This window comes from Gobio gobio, assembly GCF_949357685.1.
Source record: "Gobio gobio genome assembly, chromosome: 6".
Lineage (NCBI taxonomy): Eukaryota > Metazoa > Chordata > Actinopteri > Cypriniformes > Gobionidae > Gobio > Gobio gobio.
The window spans coordinates 4,284,388-4,299,917 of NC_137102.1; the positions used below are offsets into that span (position 1 = coordinate 4,284,388).

The window sequence follows — 15,530 nt, forward strand, 5'->3', positions numbered from 1 at the left end:
GCTTGATTTACGTTAGTTACACACATTTATGCGTTACGTGAAGTGTTTCCCGCGTGAGGTTGTGTGTTGTACGTTGCCATGACGTTCACACACACACACACACACGAAACTACTGCGATGGTATCTCAACGTTTTCAGTGCTTACACAGAACCCAAATATGTTCAGTCAATGACTGTATATTGACATAAAACATTTGTGATAATCTGTTGCCCAAATATTTAGTGTAATGTTGAATTGCTTTGATTGTTAAGATAATGTAAAGCCATGAGGCAAGTCTTCTTAACACTTCTGGTTACATGAGCCTGAGCTCTTTTTAATAAATAATAAAATAAAAAAATTATTAATAAAAATCAGATCATTTTAGAATACAGTCTCCGCTTGTTAAGTCATGATGTAATGAACGCCGTTTCTGGGTCCAAGCCTCAACTCGTTTCACTCGAGAATGCCATTGACGGCCGTTTATGAGTGATATTTAATCATATTAAACATCAAACATTTTTAAAAATGTTAAATGCTTACAGTCTACTCAACAGTCTCTGTGCTCACAGCGTCACAGACATTCATATTTTAACGATTTATACAAGATGAATCACTGGAATTTTGGTATGGAGATAAAGGTTATGATTATAATTTTTTTTGTAGTATTACACCACATTGTGTGTGTATATTAGCACCGCTTGTTGTTTTTCTTGTGGTATGAGAGAGAGTGCTTGGACCCGGAAGCTCTGCCACATGACGTCAGACTTAATAACCCAATAGACACAGCCACTTGTTTGAGATATTTATTTGTGATAATGACTTTATAATTTTATTGCAGTCTTACACACATGCTGTACAGTCACTGAGCCGTGCATTAATGTGAGCGATGATGGATATTATGGGATGGCTTGATGCAGAGAACTTGATCTTAAAGGGTTAGTTCACCCAAAAATGAAAATTCTGTCATTAATTACTGACCTTCATGTGGTTGGACACCCGTCAGACCTCCGTTCATCTTCAGACACAAATGAAGATATTTTAGTGTAAATCTGATGCTCTGAAAGGCCTCCATTGGCTCAATGCACTTTACACTCTCAAGACCCTTAAAAGACACTAAAGACGTCGATACAAAGTCCATCTCACTACAGTGGCTCTACAATAACTTTATGAATCGGCGACAATAGTTTTTGTCTGCATAAAAACCCTAAATAACGACTTATATAGTGATGACGATTTCAAAACACGGCCTCATGAAGCTTCGAAGCGTTATGAATCAGTGAGTCGATTCAGCAGTTTGAATCACCAAATTTCAGCGGTTTGACACGCGATCCGAATCATGAATCGACTCACTGATTCATAACGCTTCGAAGCTTCATGAGGCCGTGTTTTGAAATCGTCATCACTATATAAGTTGTTATTTAGGGGTTTTTTTGCGCACAAAAACTATTCTCGCCGATTCATAAAGTTATTGTAGAACCACTGTAGTGAGATGGACTTTGTAACGACGTCTTTAGTGTCTTTTAAGGGTCTTGAGAGTGTAAAGTGCATTGAGCCAATGGAGGCCTTTCAGAGCATCAGATTTACACTAAAATATCTTCATTTGTGTCTGAAGATGAACGGAGGTCTGACGGGTGTCCAACGACATGAGGGTCAGTAATTAATGACAGAATTTTCATTTTTGGGTGAACTAACCCTTTAAAGCTACACTGTGTGATATTTTCCTCCATCTAGTGGTGAACTTGTATATGACCATCCAGTGAATATTAGTTTCTGTTCCTCTCAATTCCGATTTTGTTTTAACTCCAACGGTGGCCGATTTATGCTGCCTTCACGTGCTATCGGACATTTCCTATTTCCCACTTTAGAAGTCGTGATTACGAGCTTGTTGCATTCAAGTGCTTTGTTGTCGGAGTGAACAGGAATCATGGTGGACACCAGGTTATGCTTGCCTATTTATTGGGAAAATCTTATTAAAAACCAACATCATTTGTAGTGTCCCATGCACCGACAACCATATAAACATTCCAGATAGTCCGCTTTCTGTTGATTCTGTAATTTCAGTCAAATGCAGGATATTTTCGCTGTGTACCAAACATACAATACGCTTCATATGATTACTCTTACATGTAAATATGTACTACATTAATGTCAAGACAAGACGACCTAGCTGTTTTGGCAAAAAAACCAATAAAACCACACCTGCCACAGCGTAGTTCTCCCCGACTCCATGTTTAAAGCTTATGACACGGCCATCTCGGGAATTGGGGTATCAAAATTATTTCCGAACTTCCCAGTGGTAAACACGACATCAGAGGGCGTTCATGTGCAATTTTTACCAAGAAAACTCGTATTTACGATGATTTCGATAGCACGTGAAGGCAGCATTAGTCCAAGATTAACATGGCTTCCAGTTCGACCTCGTCCACATTGGACACGGTGCCATCGAGTGTTAAAACGCCAAAGGCGAAGCTTGAATTTACGGGTATGTCCCTCTTTGGCTAATGTACTTTCAAGATGGAGGGGCAACATGGCGACCGGCATTCGAACCCTCACCCGTATGTGTTTACAATGGCATATTATAAACTTACGAGAATACTTTATTACTTGAAAGAAGTAAATATACATTAATGAGCACATATATTTTTGAAAGAACTTTGTGTTTTTAGTAGGGCTGTCAAAAGATTAATCGCGATTAATCGCATCCAAAATAAAAGTTTGTGTTTACATAATATATGTGTGTGTGCTCTGTTAATTATTATTTATATATAAATACACACACAAGCATGTATATATTTAAGAAAAAAATATTATTTTTATATATAAAACATTTATATTTATATAGATTATATAAATGTATATACAGTATATACATGCAAATATTTCTTAAATATATACATGAATGTGTGTGTATTTATATATAAATAATAATTAACAGAGTACACACACATATATTATGTAAACACAAACTTTTATTTTGGATGCGATTAATCGCGATTAATCTTTTGACAGCCCTAATTTTTAGCGAAGAATAAACTAAAAAAGTTACACAGTGTAGCTTTAAGAAACTTTAATTAATGCTGTCACGTAACAAATGTGCTTCAAATTGAATCAAATTGTGCTTCAAATTAAAAATTAAATTAATTGCTAATTAAAAATGTAAAGGGTGTACAAAAACCTATGAAATCGTGAATATAAATAAAAAAAGTGCACATTTCATTTCTCTATTATAACTTTTATGTTGGTTTGGTCACTTGGCTGTTTCCTTATAAAGGTCCAGAAATTAGTAAATTAAAAAATAAATGTCTTTATGCTGTCTTGCCGCCAGCCAATCGCTGCTTAACTGATCGTGGTTTCGAGTATCGATCATCTGCCCTCTTCAGGGAACATATGCTGTAATCTCAGATATTTTAATCCAATCCGCAAACCCGTTTGAAGAACCAAATTAGCCAGAGATCCGTTATGACGATTAGAAGATCTGGGATCTGAGATTTATGGCTAGATCCTTCTTTCATCTCCGTTCTTCTGGAACACATTTATTACAAATCACAGAAGATCGCTTGACAGCTCTTCATACATTTTTTTTGTCATCTGTTTTAAAAAAAAGGCTTGAAATGACTTTAAAATGTTTCTTTAAAGGGGAATTCTTGAGATATTGTGTCATTTAATTTCATTTTATTTGATCAAACCCACAATTAATGTTTATCTAGTGAGTAGAAATGGGTTTTCTCAGTCAAAATGACAATAAGATCTATATCCTTAAACAAAATAATACAAAATGCAGTTTCATAGCATGCATGTCAGCTAAATTCTGAAGGATTTGCTCTATATTACATTGTCTTTTACATGGTTTTAATTTCCATTTTTTGCATTTTAGATATATTAATTGTATCATATTTTATTATCATTATAAAGTTGGTTTTATAGTTAATCGGTAACACTTTACAATACAATTTTTTGTCATCTGTTTTAAAACAAGGCTTGAAATGGCTTTAAAATGTTTCTTTAAAGGGGAATTCTTGAGATATTGTGTCATTTTAATTTCATTTTATTTGATAAAACCCACAATTAATGTTTATCTAGTGAGTAGAAATGGGTTTTCTCAGTCAAAATGACAATAAGATCTATATCCTTAAGTTAATAAGTTAAGGTTAGTTAATGCATTGACTAATATTAACTAAAATGAGCAATACTTTAATTACAGTTTTCATCTAACAACATTTAACTGAGATTAATAAATGCAATCGAAATATTTTCCATTGTTAGTTCATGTTAATGTATTTAACTAACAAATTAAACCGTATTGTAAAGTGTCTTAATCTTATGTTTTATTAATTATGATATTTTTACTTGAGCTGAACCGTTGAACTCCATCTCCCCAGCCTTTATTCCTCCACGGCTATTTGAACAATTTTGAAAGGATTTGCAATGCAATATTACAGCAATAACATGCACAAGAGACTTTAATCTGTTTTTTAGGATTTACATTTTTCTTCCATATCTTTTACTTATTTATTGTTTTTCATGTGCGTGCGTGTGTGTGTGGAATGTGGACAAATACAGTTTGTTTTTTTATATGAGATATTAAATTTCGTTGCGTCACATGCAATAACAATAAAGGCAAACCTATTTAAAGGTGCAGTGTGTGATTTTTAGCGGCATCTAGTGGTGAGGTTGTGAATTGCAATCACCCACCGCTCACCCCTCCCTTACGAAGCACATAGAGAAGCTACGGTGGCCTACACAGGACAAAAATGTTGAGAGAGCAGAGAGTAGCTAGCGCTCTGTAGAGAAGTTTGTCCCTTTAGGGCCACTGTAGAAACATGACGGCACAAAATGGCGGCTTCATTGTAAGAGGGTGTGTGTAGATAGAAACAGCTCATTGTGTGTGTAGGTAATAAACGCATAACGGTCTTTATACACCACTGAGAACAGAGTTATGTATATTATACTGCATTTCTGCCAATAGATCATCATAAATACTACACACTGCACCTTTAAACAAACTTAACTTAATTGTTTTTATGTGAAATAGTAGTTGCTTATTAACGTATTTTGAGCGTTGTTTCTAGCAGTTAAAGTTGATTATTTTTGAATTAATAATGAGCTGTCAGTAAAAAAGGACTGACTTTTGCTTTTACAGCCAGAAACGGTAACGTTATGAAAGTCAGCTGACATTGGATGGGATGTTTGGGGGCGGGGTTTGGAGAGAGTGTGTGTGTGTGTGTGTGTGTGTGTGTGTGTGGTGGAGGTTAACAAAGCCCTGAAATTGCTTACAACACATTTAAGCTGCAGGTGGTAATAATTTGCGCAGGCTGCTGAAATTGAACTAATAAAGTCCTTATTTCCTAAATAGGAAAGGTAGGCCGTTTTAACAATTGGCACACTATAGTGGCATGGTTTCCACACTACACCCAGGAGCTACTAGATTTGGCTTTGACAGCATGTTATGTTTTATAAGCCCTAAATTATAATGTTTTGTGTTCTAAATTCATGCATCCAAATGGAAACGGTGGTGATATACTATCCATACAACTAAACTGGTAAAGGACATATGAAATGAAGCCAATTTACTACACAACTGAGTGACAATATACAATTACACAGAGTCAAACGCACCCTAAACGACGGATGTTGGATCATTTCAACTCTGTAATCATTAACTATAGTCTAGTATTTGAGGATATTGACTCATATCTTAGCAATAGGTGCCCTTCAGCCGGCCTTATTATACTATTATACAACCTTAAAACTGTTTTGGGCTAACATGGCATGGAGCAATAAGCAATTTAATAGTGCTAGTAAATTCAGATTAATAATTCAAACATAAAAATGGAAATGCATCACATTTTAAATGGACACAAATTGACGTTTTAAAACATTTTAATGTATAAATAATATTGATAAATAATTTATTCATTGAAAAAATATTTTTAAAATTATAAGAAATCTTTTGAAAATGATTGATTGCACACCACAAGGGAGCTGTCCAATGGCATTTTAAACTTGATTGACAAATGAATAAAGAAAAGCAACTGGTAATTTTGTTTTTCAAAATGCAAATAATTTTTTTAAAATATTTTTTAATACAGTTTCAAATTAGTCTATTGATTTGTACTTTTATAAAGGGATTTATTTATTTCCATATTTATGTTTGAATTATAAGTGTCAGTCCTGATCCTCCATACTTCACTCTAAAAAAATGCTGGGTTAAAAACAACCCAATTTGGGTTGAAAATGTACAAACCCTGCGGTTGGGCTCTTTTAACCCAGAGGTTGGGCTCTTTTAACCCAGAGGATGGGCTCTTTTAACCCAGAGGTTGGGCTCTTTTAACCCAGAGGATGGGCTCTTTTAACCCAGAGGATGGGCTCTTTTAACCCAGAGGTTGGGCTCTTTTAACCCAGAGGATGGGCTCTTTTAACCCAGAGGATGGGCTCTTTTAACCCAGCGGTTGGGCTCTTTGAACCCAGAGGATGGGCTCTTTTAACCCAGAGGTTGGGCTCTTTTAACCCAGAGGATGGGCTCTTTTAGCCCAGAGGATGGGCTCTTTTAGCCCAGCGGTTGGGCTCTTTTAGCCCAGAGGATGGGCTCTTTTAGCCCAGCGGTTGGGCTCTTTTAACCCAGAGGTTGGGCTCTTTTAGCCCAGCGGTTGGACTCTTTTAGCCCAGAGGATGGACTCTTTTAACCCAGAGGTTGGGCTCTTTTAACCCAGAGGTTGGGCTCTTTTAACCCAGAGGTTGGGCTCTTTTAACCCAGAGGTTGGGCTCTTTGAACCCAGAGGTTGGGCTCTTTGAACCCAGCGGTTGGGCTGTTTTTAACCCAGAGGATGGGCTCTTTTAACCCAGCGGTTGGGCTCTCTTAACCCAGAGGTTGGGCTCTTTTAACCCAGAGGTTGGGCTCTTTGAACCCAGAGGTTGGGCTCTTTTAACCCAGAGGTTGGGCTCTTTTAACCCAGAGGATGGGCTCTTTTAACCCAGCGGTTGGGCTCTTTGAACCCAGAGGTTGGGCTCTTTTAACCCAGAGGTTGGGCTCTTTTAACCCAGAGGTTGGGCTCTTTTAACCCAGAGGATGGGCTCTTTTAACCCAGAGGATGGGCTCTTTTAACCCAGAGGATGGGCTCTTTTAACCCAGAGGTTGGGCTCTTTTAACCCAGAGGTTGGGCTCTTTTAACCCAGAGGATGGGCTCTTTTAACCCAGAGGATGGGCTCTTTTAACCCAGAGGATGGGCTCTTTGAACCCAGAGGTTGGGCTCTTTTAACCCAGAGGTTGGGCTCTTTTAACCCAGAGGTTGGGCTCTTTTAACACAGAGGTTGGGCTCTTTTAACCCAGAGGTTGGGCTCTTTTAACCCAGAGGATGGGCTCTTTTAACCCAGAGGATGGGCTCTTTTAACCCAGAGGATGGGCTCTTTTAACCCAGAGGTTGGGCTCTTTTAACCCAGAGGATGGGCTCTTTTAACCCAGCGGTTGGGCTCTTTTAACCCAGCGGTTGGGCTCTTTTAACCCAGCGGTTGGGCTCTTTTAACCCAGCGGTTGGGCTCTTTTAACCCAGCGGTTGGGCTCTTTTAACCCAGCGTTTGGGCTCTTTTAACCCAGAGGATGGGCTCTTTTAACCCAGCGGTTGGGCTCTTTTAACCCAGTGGTTGGGCTCTTTTAGCCCAGAGTATGGGCTCTTTTAACTCAGCGGCTGGGCTCTTTTAGCCCAGCGGTTGGGCTCTTTTAGCCCAGAGGATGGGCTCTTTTAACCCAGCGGTTGGGCTCTTTTAGCCCAGAGGATGGGCTCTTTTAACCCAGCGGTTGGGCTCTTTTAGCCCAGAGGTTGGGCTCTTTTAGCCCAGCGGTTGGGCTCTTTTAGCCCAGAGGATGGGCTCTTTTAGCCCAGCGGTTGGGCTCTTTTAACCCAGAGGTTGGGCTCTTTTAGCCCAGCGGTTGGGCTCTTTTAACCCAGAGGTTGGGCTCTTTTAGCCCAGAGGATGGACTCTTTTAACCCAGAGGTTGGGCTCTTTTAACCCAGAGGTTGGGCTCTTTTAACCCAGAGGTTGGGCTCTTTTAACCCAGAGGTTGGGCTCTTTTAACCCAGAGGTTGGGCTCTTTTAACCCAGAGGTTGGGCTCTTTTAACCCAGAGGTTGGGCTCTTTTAACCCAGAGGTTGGGCTCTTTGAACCCAGAGGTTGGGCTCTTTGAACCCAGCGGTTGGGCTGTTTTTAACCCAGAGGATGGGCTCTTTTAACCCAGCGGTTGGGCTCTTTTAACCCAGCGGTTGGGCTCTTTTAACCCAGCGGTTGGGCTCTTTTAACCCAGCGGTTGGGCTCTTTTAACCCAGCGTTTGGGCTCTTTTAACCCAGAGGTTGGGCTCTTTTAACCCAGCGGTTGGGCTCTTTTAACCCAGAGGATGGGCTCTTTTAACCCAGAGGTTGGGCTCTTTTAGCCCAGAGTATGGGCTCTTTTAACTCAGCGGCTGGGCTCTTTTAGCCCAGCGGTTGGGCTCTTTTAGCCCAGAGGATGGGCTCTTTTAACCCAGCGGTTGGGCTCTTTTAGCCCAGAGGTTGGGCTCTTTTAGCCCAGAGGATGGGCTCTTTTAGCCCAGCGGTTGGGCTCTTTTAGCCCAGAGGATGGGCTCTTTTAGCCCAGCGGTTGGGCTCTTTTAGCCCAGAGGATGGACTCTTTTAGCCCAGCGGTTGGGCTCTTTTAGCCCAGAGGATGGGCTCTTTTAGCCCAGCGGTTGGGCTCTTTTAGCCCAGAGGATGGACTCTTTTAGCCCAGCGGTTGGGCTCTTTTAGCCCAGAGGATGGGCTCTTTTAGCCCAGCGGTTGGGCTCTTTTAGCCCAGAGGATGGGCTCTTTTAGCCCAGCGGTTGGGCTCTTTTAGCCCAGAGGATGGGCTCTTTTAGCCCAGCGGTTGGGCTCTTTTAGCCCAGAGGATGGGCTCTTTTAGCCCAGCGGTTGGGCTCTTTTAACCCAGAGGTTGGGCTCTTTTAGCCCAGCGGTTGGACTCTTTTAGCCCAGAGGATGGACTCTTTTAACCCAGAGGTTGGACTCTTTTAACCCAGAGGTTGGGCTCTTTTAACCCAGAGGTTGGGCTCTTTTAACCCAGAGGTTGGGCTCTTTTAACCCAGAGGTTGGGCTCTTTTAACCCAGAGGTTGGGCTCTTTTAACCCAGAGGTTGGGCTCTTTTAACCCAGAGGTTGGGCTCTTTTAACCCAGAGGTTGGGCTCTTTGAACCCAGAGGTTGGGCTCTTTGAACCCAGCGGTTGGGCTGTTTTTAACCCAGAGGATGGGCTCTTTTAACCCAGCGGTTGGGCTGTTTTTAACCCAGAGGATGGGCTCTTTTAACCCAGCGGTTGGGCTCTTTTAACCCAGAGGTTGGGCTCTTTTAACCCAGAGGTTGGGCTCTTTTAACCCAGAGGTTGGGCTCTTTTAACCCAGAGGTTGGGCTCTTTTAACCCAGAGGTTGGGCTCTTTTAACCCAGAGGTTGGGCTCTTTTAACCCAGAGGTTGGGCTCTTTTAACCCAGAGGTTGGGCTCTTTGAACCCAGCGGTTGGGCTGTTTTTAACCCAGAGGATGGGCTCTTTTAACCCAGAGGTTGGGCTGTTTTTAACCCAGAGGATGGGCTCTTTTAACCCAGAGGTTGGGCTGTTTTTAACCCAGAGGATGGGCTCTTTTAACCCAGAGGTTGGGCTCTTTTAACCCAGAGGTTGGGCTCTTTTAACCCAGAGGTTGGGCTCTTTTAACCCAGAGGTTGGGCTCTTTTAACCCAGAGGTTGGGCTCTTTTAACCCAGAGGTTGGGCTCTTTTAACCCAGAGGTTGGGCTCTTTGAACCCAGCGGTTGGGCTGTTTTTAACCCAGAGGATGGGCTCTTTTAACCCAGCGGTTGGGCTGTTTTTAACCCAGAGGATGGGCTCTTTTAACCCAGAGGTTGGGCTGTTTTTAACCCAGAGGATGGGCTCTTTTAACCCAGAGGTTGGGCTCTTTTAACCCAGAGGATGGGCTCTTTTAACCCAGAGGTTGGGCTCTTTTAACCCAGAGGTTGGGCTCTTTTAACCCAGAGGTTGGGCTGTTTTTAACCCAGAGGTTGGGCTCTTTGAACCCAGAGGTTGGGCTCTTTGAACCCAGCGGTTGGGCTGTTTTTAACCCAGAGGTTGGGCTCTTTGAACCCAGCGGTTGGGCTGTTTTTAACCCAGAGGTTGGGCTCTTTTAACCCAGAGGATGGGCTCTTTTAACCCAGAGGTTGGGCTCTTTTAACCCAGAGGATGGGCTCTTTTAACCCAGAGGTTGGGCTGTTTTAACCCAGAGGATGGGCTCTTTTAACCCAGTGGTTGGGCTCTTTTAGCCCAGAGTATGGGCTCTTTTAACTCAGCGGCTGGGCTCTTTTAGCCCAGCGGTTGGGCTCTTTTAGCCCAGAGGATGGGCTCTTTTAACCCAGCGGTTGGGCTCTTTTAGCCCAGAGGTTGGGCTCTTTTAGCCCAGCGGTTGGGCTCTTTTAGCCCAGAGGATGGGCTCTTTTAGCCCAGAGGATGGGCTCTTTTAGCCCAGCGGTTGGGCTCTTTTAGCCCAGAGGATGGGCTCTTTTAGCCCAGCGGTTGGGCTCTTTTAACCCAGAGGTTGGGCTCTTTTAGCCCAGCGGTTGGGCTCTTTTAACCCAGAGGTTGGGCTCTTTTAGCCCAGCGGTTGGACTCTTTTAGCCCAGAGGATGGACTCTTTTAACCCAGAGGTTGGGCTCTTTTAACCCAGAGGTTGGGCTCTTTTAACCCAGAGGTTGGGCTCTTTTAACCCAGAGGTTGGGCTCTTTTAACCCAGAGGTTGGGCTCTTTTAACCCAGAGGTTGGGCTCTTTTAACCCAGAGGTTGGGCTCTTTTAACCCAGAGGTTGGGCTCTTTTAACCCAGAGGTTGGGCTCTTTTAACCCAGAGGTTGGGCTCTTTGAACCCAGAGGTTGGGCTCTTTGAACCCAGCGGTTGGGCTGTTTTTAACCCAGAGGATGGGCTCTTTTAACCCAGCGGTTGGGCTCTTTTAACCCAGCGGTTGGGCTCTTTTAACCCAGCGGTTGGGCTCTTTTAACCCAGCGGTTGGGCTCTTTTAACCCAGCGTTTGGGCTCTTTTAACCCAGAGGATGGGCTCTTTTAACCCAGCGGTTGGGCTCTTTTAACCCAGAGGATGGGCTCTTTTAACCCAGAGGTTGGGCTCTTTTAGCCCAGAGTATGGGCTCTTTTAACTCAGCGGCTGGGCTCTTTTAGCCCAGCGGTTGGGCTCTTTTAGCCCAGAGGATGGGCTCTTTTAACCCAGCGGTTGGGCTCTTTTAGCCCAGAGGTTGGGCTCTTTTAGCCCAGAGGTTGGGCTCTTTTAGCCCAGCGGTTGGGCTCTTTTAGCCCAGAGGATGGGCTCTTTTAGCCCAGCGGTTGGGCTCTTTTAGCCCAGAGGATGGGCTCTTTTAGCCCAGCGGTTGGGCTCTTTTAGCCCAGAGGATGGACTCTTTTAGCCCAGCGGTTGGGCTCTTTTAGCCCAGAGGATGGGCTCTTTTAGCCCAGCGGTTGGGCTCTTTTAGCCCAGAGGATGGACTCTTTTAGCCCAGCGGTTGGGCTCTTTTAGCCCAGAGGATGGGCTCTTTTAGCCCAGCGGTTGGGCTCTTTTAGCCCAGAGGATGGGCTCTTTTAGCCCAGCGGTTGGGCTCTTTTAGCCCAGAGGATGGGCTCTTTTAGCCCAGCGGTTGGGCTCTTTTAGCCCAGAGGATGGGCTCTTTTAGCCCAGCGGTTGGGCTCTTTTAACCCAGAGGTTGGGCTCTTTTAGCCCAGCGGTTGGACTCTTTTAGCCCAGAGGATGGACTCTTTTAACCCAGAGGTTGGGCTCTTTTAACCCAGAGGTTGGGCTCTTTTAACCCAGAGGTTGGGCTCTTTTAACCCAGAGGTTGGGCTCTTTGAACCCAGAGGTTGGGCTCTTTGAACCCAGCGGTTGGGCTGTTTTTAACCCAGAGGATGGGCTCTTTTAACCCAGCGGTTGGGCTCTCTTAACCCAGAGGTTGGGCTCTTTTAACCCAGAGGTTGGGCTCTTTTAACCCAGAGGTTGGGCTCTTTTAACCCAGAGGTTGGGCTCTTTTAACCCAGAGGTTGGGCTCTTTGAACCCAGCGGTTGGGCTGTTTTTAACCCAGAGGATGGGCTCTTTTAACCCAGAGGTTGGGCTGTTTTTAACCCAGAGGATGGGCTCTTTTAACCCAGAGGTTGGGCTGTTTTTAACCCAGAGGATGGGCTCTTTTAACCCAGAGGTTGGGCTCTTTTAACCCAGAGGTTGGGCTCTTTTAACCCAGAGGTTGGGCTCTTTTAACCCAGAGGTTGGGCTCTTTTAACCCAGAGGTTGGGCTCTTTTAACCCAGAGGTTGGGCTCTTTGAACCCAGCGGTTGGGCTGTTTTTAACCCAGAGGATGGGCTCTTTTAACCCAGCGGTTGGGCTGTTTTTAACCCAGAGGATGGGCTCTTTTAACCCAGAGGTTGGGCTGTTTTTAACCCAGAGGATGGGCTCTTTTAACCCAGAGGTTGGGCTCTTTTAACCCAGAGGATGGGCTCTTTTAACCCAGAGGTTGGGCTCTTTTAACCCAGAGGTTGGGCTCTTTTAACCCAGAGGTTGGGCTGTTTTTAACCCAGAGGTTGGGCTCTTTGAACCCAGCGGTTGGGCTGTTTTTAACCCAGAGGTTGGGCTCTTTTAACCCAGAGGATGGGCTCTTTTAACCCAGAGGTTGGGCTCTTTTAACCCAGAGGATGGGCTCTTTTAACCCAGAGGTTGGGCTGTTTTTAACCCAGAGGATGGGCTCTTTTAACCCAGAGGTTGGGCTGTTTTTAACCCAGAGGTTGGGTTGTTTTTAACCCAGCATTTTTTAGAGTGTAATGTTAAAAAATTAGTCTAAGGCCTAAATCCACATATATTCAAATGTATAGAATATAACACAGGAAAACCCCATCCATATCTTTAAAATATTAAAATAATGGCCTTTTTGTTTAAATGCATCCAAACCGTGAACTTAGAAGCCTCTGTTCTGTTCATGGCTTCCGCACGTTAGAGAGCCGATAGAGGAGGCTTCTTGAGGATCTGTGTTTAGTTCCTCCATGATCATGAATGTTTATTGTTCACAGCTCTCTGTATTGATGGGGTGTGCTCCAGCGGGTATGGGGTTTGTGGGCATGGCCCTTTGCCCAGCGGTACAGTACGCACCTTTATGTGTGGCACAGTCTGTCCTGTTAACAGCCAGAGTGCCAGCCAACAAGGCCTGCAATTAGCTTTTACAAGTCTTAGCACAAACTAGGGTAAGTGAGCTGCTTCGCTAGAAAATATTTCTGCAGTAAAGCAGGATTCTGGGACAGACTTCTTCCAGTTGGCCGAGGGTCGTCTCTCTGGGTCTACGGCAAATCATTCACAAAGACTCGATTGAAGGGGTCTTGTCTAATATATTTTTTACAAGTCTGAGGTGTTGCAGGTGAAATGTGCTCAACTAATGGTCTCATGAAGTTAAAAGATCACCTGTATTTACCACAAAATGTAATAATCAAATCAAAACTGTTCATTTGTTTACGTTGTATTACAACATTTTGTACCCACTGTATACCTGAATATGGCTGGAATGACTAATATGTTTTCATAATTGACACTATCGTTAAAATTTTTAAAGAAATTGACAAAAGTGACATTCATAATGTTACAAATTATTTCTGTTTCAAATAAATGATATTCCCCCCAGCTACAGTGCATTTTTGACATGCCACAACCATGCATGTGCAATAATGTTATGAGCACTTTATTTATTTTATTAATTATTATTATTCAGTTATTCATTTTTGTGCAATATGGCCTTCGTTTGAAATATACACTTTTATATTGTTATATTGTTTTATATATATATATATATATATTAGGGCTGTCAAAAGATGAATCGTGATTAATCGCATCCAAAATAAAAGTTTGTGTTTACATAATATATGTGTGTGTACTCTGTTAATTATTATTTATATATAAATACACACACATTCATGTATATATTTAAGAAAAACATTTATATATATTATAGATTATATAAATGTATATACAGTATATACATGCAAATATTTCTTAAATATATACATGAATGTGTGTGTATTTATATATAAATAATAATTAACAGAGTACACACACACATATATTATGTAAACACAAACTTTTATTTTGGATGCAATTAATCTTTTGACAGCCCTAATAAATATATATATAACAATTTCGTTGTATGTTTGTACAATAAAATAATCTAATCTGATATTCTTTTAAACTTTCTATCTGAAAAAAATGCAATGGCTTCTACAAAAATATTAAGCAACATAACTGTGATTTATATGATTTTATTTATATACACTACCAGTCAAAAGTTTGGAAACTGTACTATTTTGATTGATTTTTAAAGAAGTCTCATCCGCTCACTAAGGCTGCATTTATGTTATTAAAAAACGCAAGAACTGTAATATTGTGAAATATTTGTACAATTTAAAATAACTGTTTTCTATTTCAAGATAGAAATAAATTTCATTTTAAAATGTGATTCAAAGCTGAATTTATCTTCATTACTCCAGTCAGTGTCACATGATCCTTCAGAAATCAGGATTTGAGCTCAAGAAACATTTATGATTATTATCAATGATGAAAGCAGTTGTGTAAATTTTGTTTTCAGGATTATTTAATGAATAGAAAGTTCAAAACAACAGCATTTATCTGAAATATAAAGCTTTTGCAGGATTATAAATGTCTGTCACTTGATCAATCTAATGCATCCCTGCTGAATGAATGTAGTAATTTCTTTAAATGTTTCAATGTTACAACCGCTTTCTATTTCAGATAAATGCTGTTCTTTTGAACTTTCTATTCATCAAAGAATCCTAAAAAAATGTTTTACACCGTTTTCAACACTGGTAATAATCATTAAATGTTTTTTGGTCATGTGACACTAAAGACTGGAGGAATGATGCTGAAAATTCAGCTTTTAATCACAGAAATAAAATGCATTTTAAAATATATTAAAATATTTTAAATTGTAAAAATATTTCACAATATTACAGCTTTTTTGTATTTTTAATAACATAAAATGCAGCCTTTGTGAGCAGATGAGACTTCTTTCAAAAACTGTGTGTGTGTGTGTGTGTGTGTGTGTGTGTGTGTGTGTGTGTTCTATCTATATAATCATAGTTGTGCTAAAATCAGCACCAAATCCTCATATTAATTTGATTGATTGATTGGTTGATTGACTGTTTTTATTTGAACATGTAAAAAAAAAAAAAAAATAAGAATAACAGGAAGAGAATATGTATGTACCTAAATCATACATTCCTACATACTTACAATATAATTAAAAATACCAAATAAAAAAGAACATACACTTCTCTATACACACTTCCAAAATTATTATAAAGAAGTACTTCAAATAGAAAAAACAATATATTACAAATTATAACAAAATATTATGATTTCTGAAGGATCATGTGACACTAAAGACTGGAGTAATGATGCTGAAAATTCAGCTTTGTCATCACAGGACTAAATTAAACTTGAAA

At 41.2% G+C, this 15,530-nt stretch overlaps 1 protein-coding gene across 3 annotated transcripts in view; it reads left to right on the top strand.

Annotated features, from left to right (window-relative positions):
* Positions 1 to 15,530, top strand: part of eif2b3 (eukaryotic translation initiation factor 2B, subunit 3 gamma) — a 112,132-nt gene that overhangs the window by 11,494 nt on the left and 85,108 nt on the right. The window lies entirely within an intron of this gene.